The sequence below is a fragment of the Penaeus monodon genome, chromosome 3, assembly GCF_015228065.2.
Source record: "Penaeus monodon isolate SGIC_2016 chromosome 3, NSTDA_Pmon_1, whole genome shotgun sequence".
NCBI classification, from domain to species: domain Eukaryota; kingdom Metazoa; phylum Arthropoda; class Malacostraca; order Decapoda; family Penaeidae; genus Penaeus; species Penaeus monodon.
In genome coordinates this window covers 33,412,192-33,419,691 of record NC_051388.1, presented here as the reverse complement: position 1 = coordinate 33,419,691, position 7,500 = coordinate 33,412,192, and positions in this window count along the sequence as shown.

Sequence of the window (7,500 nt, the reverse complement as noted above, 5' to 3'; positions counted from 1 at the left end):
AAAAAAAAGAACAAAAAAAGACCCTCCTGCTCACGGAAACCCCCGGACCGCACTCCTCGTCCTTCGTCAGACGACACCATCATCGTGGAACTCCAGCCGCGGGAGAGCCTCCACGATCGGGGGGGGGGGGAACACCTCAGTCCTGAGGTTGAAGGAGGGGGCTACCGCTCTGCCTGTTTCCCCCTAGGGACGTAGTTCCCGTCCTCCCCGTCAGGGGAGACTTAGGGATACACGTGCCTCCCTTTCCCAGGAGTCCCTCCCGGACCCCGAAGAGACCCATCCGCTGTGGCCCGTTCCCTCGAATCTCGTTACCGTGGAGCAGCAACGCCACGCAAAGTGGTCATCGTCATCTCGCCCTGCTCTGAGTGGCTGCTGACAATCGTACAGCGAATGTAAGATCATTTTATAATGTAAGACTCGTATTTTACGACTTCCTAGAACCGGGAAAGTCCTGACGTCGTTCTTTTAAACTCCACCTCTATCACTAATTCACTATGCTATTAACCCTTCGTCTACACGTCAAGACATCACGAAACGGCTGCTTTTAGGATCCTGCCATTCTCGTAAAATCCACCTTTCATTTCGAAATCATCTCGCCTCATTCATTCATCCTGATTTCATGGCTATTAAGCTCTCACCCAGCAGGGGCCCTATATGATTGCCACTGCCTATAATAGCAGACCCAGTCAATTTGCCTATTCACGATTTCAATTAACATTATTTAATTATATAATCTCCTCAGTCTTCTTTGCCGGGGATGTTAACGCAGGCACACACATCATTAACCACACATAACAACAACGCACACGGCAGACCCAGCTCTTGTCTATTTTCGAACAAAAAGACTCCACTACATCGGACCCGGACTTCTACACCTCATTCATATCGGAGGGAAGGGCAGCCCTGAACTCGTTTTTCGGAACAGAGCGGCAACTCCCCTATAGCCACTCACCTTAAACCTGCCTGCCCGAACTTCCGGTTGCTGAACACATATACCCGTTCCTCATAAAACTTTCAATGACAACCTATACTAACCAAAGAACAACATCTTCAGGTACAAAAAAGCAGACTGGGGTGACTTTACATCTTACTTGCAGTCAAATTTTAACTTCAACCTTGAAAGCGAAACATTCTCGAATAGATAGCAATGGACCTCATCTTTTCGCTTGGGATATCACAGCAATGCGCACGCGCCATACCGCGAGAGGGGCGCTATAAGATCCGTAAACATATCCATCCAAGCGATAGAAACCAAGGCGTCTCCTGACCTGCTACAGGATCGTTTCCTTCAAAGATTTAAATCACTTACATCGAACTAAACAAAAACAACATCCTTCAGGTACAAAAAAGGCAGACTGGGATGACTTTAAATCTTACCTTGCAGTAAACAAATTTTAACTTCAATCTTGAAAAGAGAAAACATTCTCGAACAGATAGACAATGGCATCATCTTTTTCGCTGTGATAGCAGCAGCAATGCGCCAGCGCCATACTGCGAGGCGCATAAGATCCGTAAATCATTCCATCCAAGCGAGAGAACCAGCGTCTCCTGACCTGCTACAGGAATCGTTTCTTCAAAATTTAGTCACTTACATCGAGTTCGGTGGTACCTCACTATCCTCAGGTCAAATCACTTCATAATATTTTGGATAATTCCACAAAATTCATTGGCAAAATCTATTAAACAAACAGAATCTATGAGAGTTTTCCACTGGGCTCCACGGGAATTTTGGCATCAATTATACAGTTAAAAGGTATTACGTTCCCCCCTTCAATCACTCACTCCTCAAGGACAACAATCAAATTTCCAGATCCCGTGGAGGTTTGTCAAATTTGTGTGCACATGACCCCTGGCAAAAACTGTTTTCTAATCCTCATGACCCCACCCTCTTTTTAATGATCACTTTCAATCCATCAATCACAACCTTGACCAGACCACAGGAATAGAAACAAGACTACACATGCGAACTCCGTGCCCCCCTCTCGCTGGAGGGAGTTAAACAAATAATATGAAGGTTTCCTTCCTCGAAGGCTCTGGGCTTCTCTCAGATCGGACGTGACGCACTCTTCATCCCTTACAACGTTTTACGAGCTATGACGCACTTATATAACCTTTCCCGTTGCCTCTGGCTACTATCCCTCACCTTTCAAAACTGCTTTATGGCCCTTTCCCTAAGCCAAACAAGAACTAACTGACCCCAAGAATTTACCGCCCAATTAGTTTAACTAGAGACTTAGCCAAATTTTTTGAGAAAATAATTAACTCCCGACTAAGCGGTATCTCGACACCATGACCTTACTCTCTTCAAACATTCGCTTCCGCCTCTCAACCGTTCGGCAAATGCGCACTGAACATACTGACTAACTACTTCCTTAACAAACAAAGAACAGGCGACTAAAGACGGTTCTCGTAACCAAAGACGTGAGCAGCCTTCAACACGGTCTGGCTGCTGGACTTGAGTATAAACTGTGCACAATTCAATTTTCCTCTCATGCACCAAGAAGCTGCTATTTCAGGCTTCTTGGATGACCTTAAATTAAAGCTAAAATTTAAAGCAAGATTTCAGAGACCACTCAATGCACGCCGGTGTACCCAAGTCAGCATAATCGCCCACACTTACATATTATACCAAACGACCTCCCGAACCCCAGATTTCCCGATTCATTGACGCTTCTTTACGCCGACACTGTACCCACCTTACCTAGACATGATTCGCTCGCTGTTTGTCCGACGAATCAACGACGAATCTTGACACCGTCTCGAGGTGGGAGCACAATGGCTTATCGAAACGTAATGCGACAAAAACAAAAGTTCTCTTTTAACCCTAGTCACAACCCTCCTTACGATCCAATACATCTAAACTCTTTCCAAGACTACAAGCACCTATTCAAATACACGCTCTTGCACTGTGCTCGGTGTAAACTTCGATTGGACAGTTTAGATTTCATTACCATACAGTAAAAAAGCCCATTGTCTAATAAGACTTACAATCGCTTTTATCGATTTAGATTGCGGCCCCGCGCACGAACTGCACCTGTTTTTCAAAGCCATTAGACACCCTCTTCTCACATACGCCCCACTCACACTTTACACCTCGCAGCACACACAAACAGAGAAACTGCAAGTCATCCAGAATAAAGCTCTCCGGTGGATCTACACTATTAGGCTGGGCCAGTTGTTACGTCATCACACTTCACGAGAGATCCTTCTGTGCTCCCTCTGAACCTCGTGTGGCGCGCGGGTTTGTAAAACAACTCACAAACTTCGTCTTTGGCTGCCCCGACTGGATAGACAAGACAATGTCTTTCTCCCAGGGAAGGAGAAGCGGCCCTTGCCGGATTTCTTTGCGCTAGATTGGTGCGAAGAACAGGAGCCAGTTTTTGAGCTCGCGAGCAACTTTAACCACTGTGAACTTTCTTAATCCTTCCTTCCTGCCTTTTCACCCTCCCTACCTCCCTTGTTTCGTTGTTTTAAATTTGCTTGCTTTGCTTGAGATTTGCGAGTTCTGGCTTCCGCCCGGGCTTTCTCCTTTATGCCCGGCCTGTGTCAGCTTTTTTTATGGCCTGTCTCATTTTTTTGTCTGACACTCGTGATTTACCGTGGCGGTGGATTGCCAGCAAGGGCGCTCCTGTAGCCGTGGTGTAAGCAATCTCGCATATCTCTTTACCAGCACGACGGCTGTTCTGGCGGGCCTTGTCTTAGGAATTGCGTGTGCCGCAATTCTCCAAGTAATGTACAAGTGTGGCATTCGGCTCGCCGCAATGCATGCAACACCTCTCTTCACGTTCTATGGTTTGTATCATCTTGCCATGCACAGGTACCTAGGCGCATTCTGTGAAGAATGACGTCGGTCCTCTGTTGTTTTTTCGACGAGTGGCCATGGTTCATAAGCCTGTGGCATCTGAGTACCAGTGGCCGAGGGGAGGATCTAGTTTCTCTCTGTGAGCTGCAGGAGGAAGGAGGTGGCCGCACCGTAACACTTCCTCCTAAGTAATTTTCGGCTGATGTTATTATCATGGGATTAGGGGGCATACCCCCTGCCCAACTTCGGCTATATGTCTGCAAAGCTCATTTACCCTGATCTCTATGTGGCTGGGAAACCCATTTATGATGATTCTTCTACCCTGTGCAAGAATCCCTCTGTTGCCAGTTGTGAGGATGTAGTCAAGGTAGATGTTGTCAGTGGGTGAGCGCTGCTAAACACACGACGGCGCCTTTGGCGTCTGTGTGTATGACCACGTGTCCGTTCCCTCACGACCGCGTGGCTCAGTGCTCACCATGATAGCAACTGCCATCTGCTTGTAGCGAGGAGGCGTCATTACCCTCATGGATTTTGTGGCATCGAAAGCGGCTCCTGCAGTGTGGGTTCCAGGATCGACTGATCCATCCGTAAATGTCTGCTCCGCCGGAGGGTTGATGTTTGCAATGACCCTCTGGGTTTTGCCTTTAGCTAGGCGTACACTCATTCGTTCTTTTTGCTTGCCAGTCCTCATGACACACGAGAACTCTATCAAGTTTGTCTCCCACTGCAGAGCTTCGACAAAGTCAGGGTGAGGGGATCCCAGCCTTGTCCATTAAGTGCTTCTTGAGCTGATGCGTATTAACACGCCTGGATGTGTGAGACGCAGGAGTTTGTTTGCAAACAGCTCGTTATCCTGTTCTAGGCGTCTGACTATTTTAGGTCTTAGGCTTGGTGTTCCTGGGAGCCTGGATGACTTTGATAATAATTGTGCTGCCATTAATCAAATTCGTGAAGGCAAGGGAGAAGGTTGGGCCTCCACAAGAGTTGAGGACCTTCGCCCACCTTGTGGGACCCGAATGAAACCCTGGCGGCTTCGTTTTGGACTGTCCCTCCTATTGGCCTTTATGTTTTCCTCTTGATGCCATCAATCAAGGGAGCATAGTCTATACATGGGCCTGACAGCATATACATAGAATGATCTTATACTCTGTGTCTGGCCCCTAGGCTCTTCCCCCCTTATTGCTCTCTGACAGACAGTCTTGGATTTTTGTTCGGTCAACCATGTACTGGACCTCCTTGTGGAAGGAGAGGTCCGGTTCTATCCTTACCCCAAGGTAGAGGTAGTCCTGCACCCCTCACGTCTATTCCTGGATTTTCAGACTTGTGCCTTAAACTCTCTGTCTCAGAGCCATGGGCTTTGGATGGGCTGGCAGAGATCTTTAGTCCTGTCCTGCAACACTAACTCGAATACCAGGTCCAGTACACGCTGGACTTTTTGTTTTAGGCAGTATGGTCCAGTGGAGATATAGCATGATTCGTCTGCTAGGAGATATCTTGCACCCCACTCAGGGTTTATGTTGAGGATACAGGACATTAATGTATTAAAAAGGGCTGGACTGAGAGCCCCACCCCTGTGGCGTTCCCATTCTCTAGTGGCATGTGCTGTGATAGGTGACCTTGGCTTTTACTCTGGCTGTTCTATTCGTAAGTAGTCACCCTATCCAAGCCAGGAGTTTACCTCTGATTCCTTTTTGATCAGCTCTCCTGAATGCAAGAGACTTGCCAATTCCACAAAAGCCTTCTCAGGTCAAGAATATAGCCAAGCCCAGATGTGCCCGTTGCTTATTGTGCTCAAGGGCGTGGCTATGCTGTGCGCTGTGCTCATGCCCCTGGTGAACCTGTGGAAGTGTTTCGGTGTGGGTGTCCCATTTTCCATCGGGGGCGGTTCGTACCATCCTCTCGGCGTCTTTGCTATACAGCTGAGGAGAGAGATGGTGCGGTACTTCCCCGCTCCTTTTGGTTTAGGGATGGGAACTATGGTAGCCCTCTTCCAACTCTGGGGTAGAGTGGAAGTTTCCCAGGACTTGTTGATGAGTTTCAGGAATGCAAGCTCACCTACCAGTCCCAGGTGGGAAATGATGCGGTACAAGATCCCATCAGAGCCCGGGGCTGTGTTGTGAACTGGCTTTATATGCTCTCTTAGTTCCCTCATAGAAAGATTAACGTCTGAGTTATCGGTTCGGCTGCCCTTTCTCTGAAGGACTCACACCATTCCAGCCACTTTTCCTGCCTCATTCTGCTGGCAGTTTCCTTGGCATCCCTAACAGCCTCCCTTAGGAGGGGCTGGGTTGTCAGGGGTTCTTTGCCTTTCGGATGTTTTGTAGCCTATTTTACTTGTGGTTGACCTCCCTGATCTCCGTCATTGAGTACCAGGGCGTCCTTTTGTGACTCCTAACCCAGGCTGAGTTTTTGGTATGGTCAGTGAGGCTGCCTCATCATATGGCATTTACAAGTCTGGTTTGTAGCACTTCCACATTTTCGCTTATTGTTGGTTCATTGCTTCCTCAAACAGCGCCAAGGCGTTCTGGAACGCCTGCCCAGTTGTCCTTGTCTGTTTTCCACCTTGGATTCAGTCGTGACATTTCTGCTGGGCCACTATCCATGAGGGTAGTTATAGTGCCATAATGGTCACGAGTGACGGTTCCTCATCGACACGCCAGCAATCTCTCCACCAGAGTCGCAGTGGCCAGGGTGAGGCTAGGACCCTCCTCTCACATGCTTTGTCTCCTGGCTGTTGAGGAGAGTGATCTCGGGAATGTCCTCTAGCACGTTGGCTATGTGACGGCCAGCCGCATCCGGTGCCCTTCAGGGAGCCCAGATGTTGTGTGTGCATTGAAGTCTCCCCCTATGGATCACTCGGTCGTGTGCGTGCGGAAGCACATCCTGGCTGATGTCTAAGCTACTACAGTGTGGCCGCTGTACCATTGTACAATTTCAGGGGGCCCCCCGGCCATCTGAATCTCGACGGCAAGAGTTCAACATCTTCTCCACAGTCGGGTGCAATCGCTATTGCTTTTGCAGGGAATTGTTGCTTTGACCAGGGTGATCAGGCCTCTTTTGCCATCGGAACGTAGCAGCGCATAGTGAAGTTGAAGAAACCGGAGAAGCGAACGCTTCCGCTGATAATGTCTCCTGAGCATGACTATGTCAATGTTCCTTGATCGCACTATTGCATGGAGGAATGGCACTCCTTGAGGAGAAATCCACAATATTCCACTGCAGAATACTTAGATTGCGTGCCATGATGTTTTACTAATTGATAGTTACATCCGAACATCATTGTATTCGGCATTGACAGTCGGAGTCTGCAACTCCTTGTGAGATCCTTACTGCTTCGGGGTCTCCTTCGGCTGTCAGGCTATCCCTGGGTCCACTGGGGGGGTGGAGAGCATTGGTAGCTCTGACTTGATGTTTGTTTGGCTTTTTCTCTGGCAGGCTGTTTCTGTGCTTGGCTTGCCTTGCCTGGGCCTAGGGTCAGCTTGTTCCTGATTTGGCTTGTGGCACTGAATCCGCCTGGCTATGGCTCTGCCCTGTGAGGCATAGCCTTGGTTGCAGTGAGGAGGGGATTGATTGATTATTTTAAAATTATCTGCCGCGTCAACAGCTAAGGTCTTAGGCGTCGAACACCTTGTTAACTAGAAATATTAAAATGTTAACAAACTGTAAAAATATCAATAAATATCTTACAATACAATAAT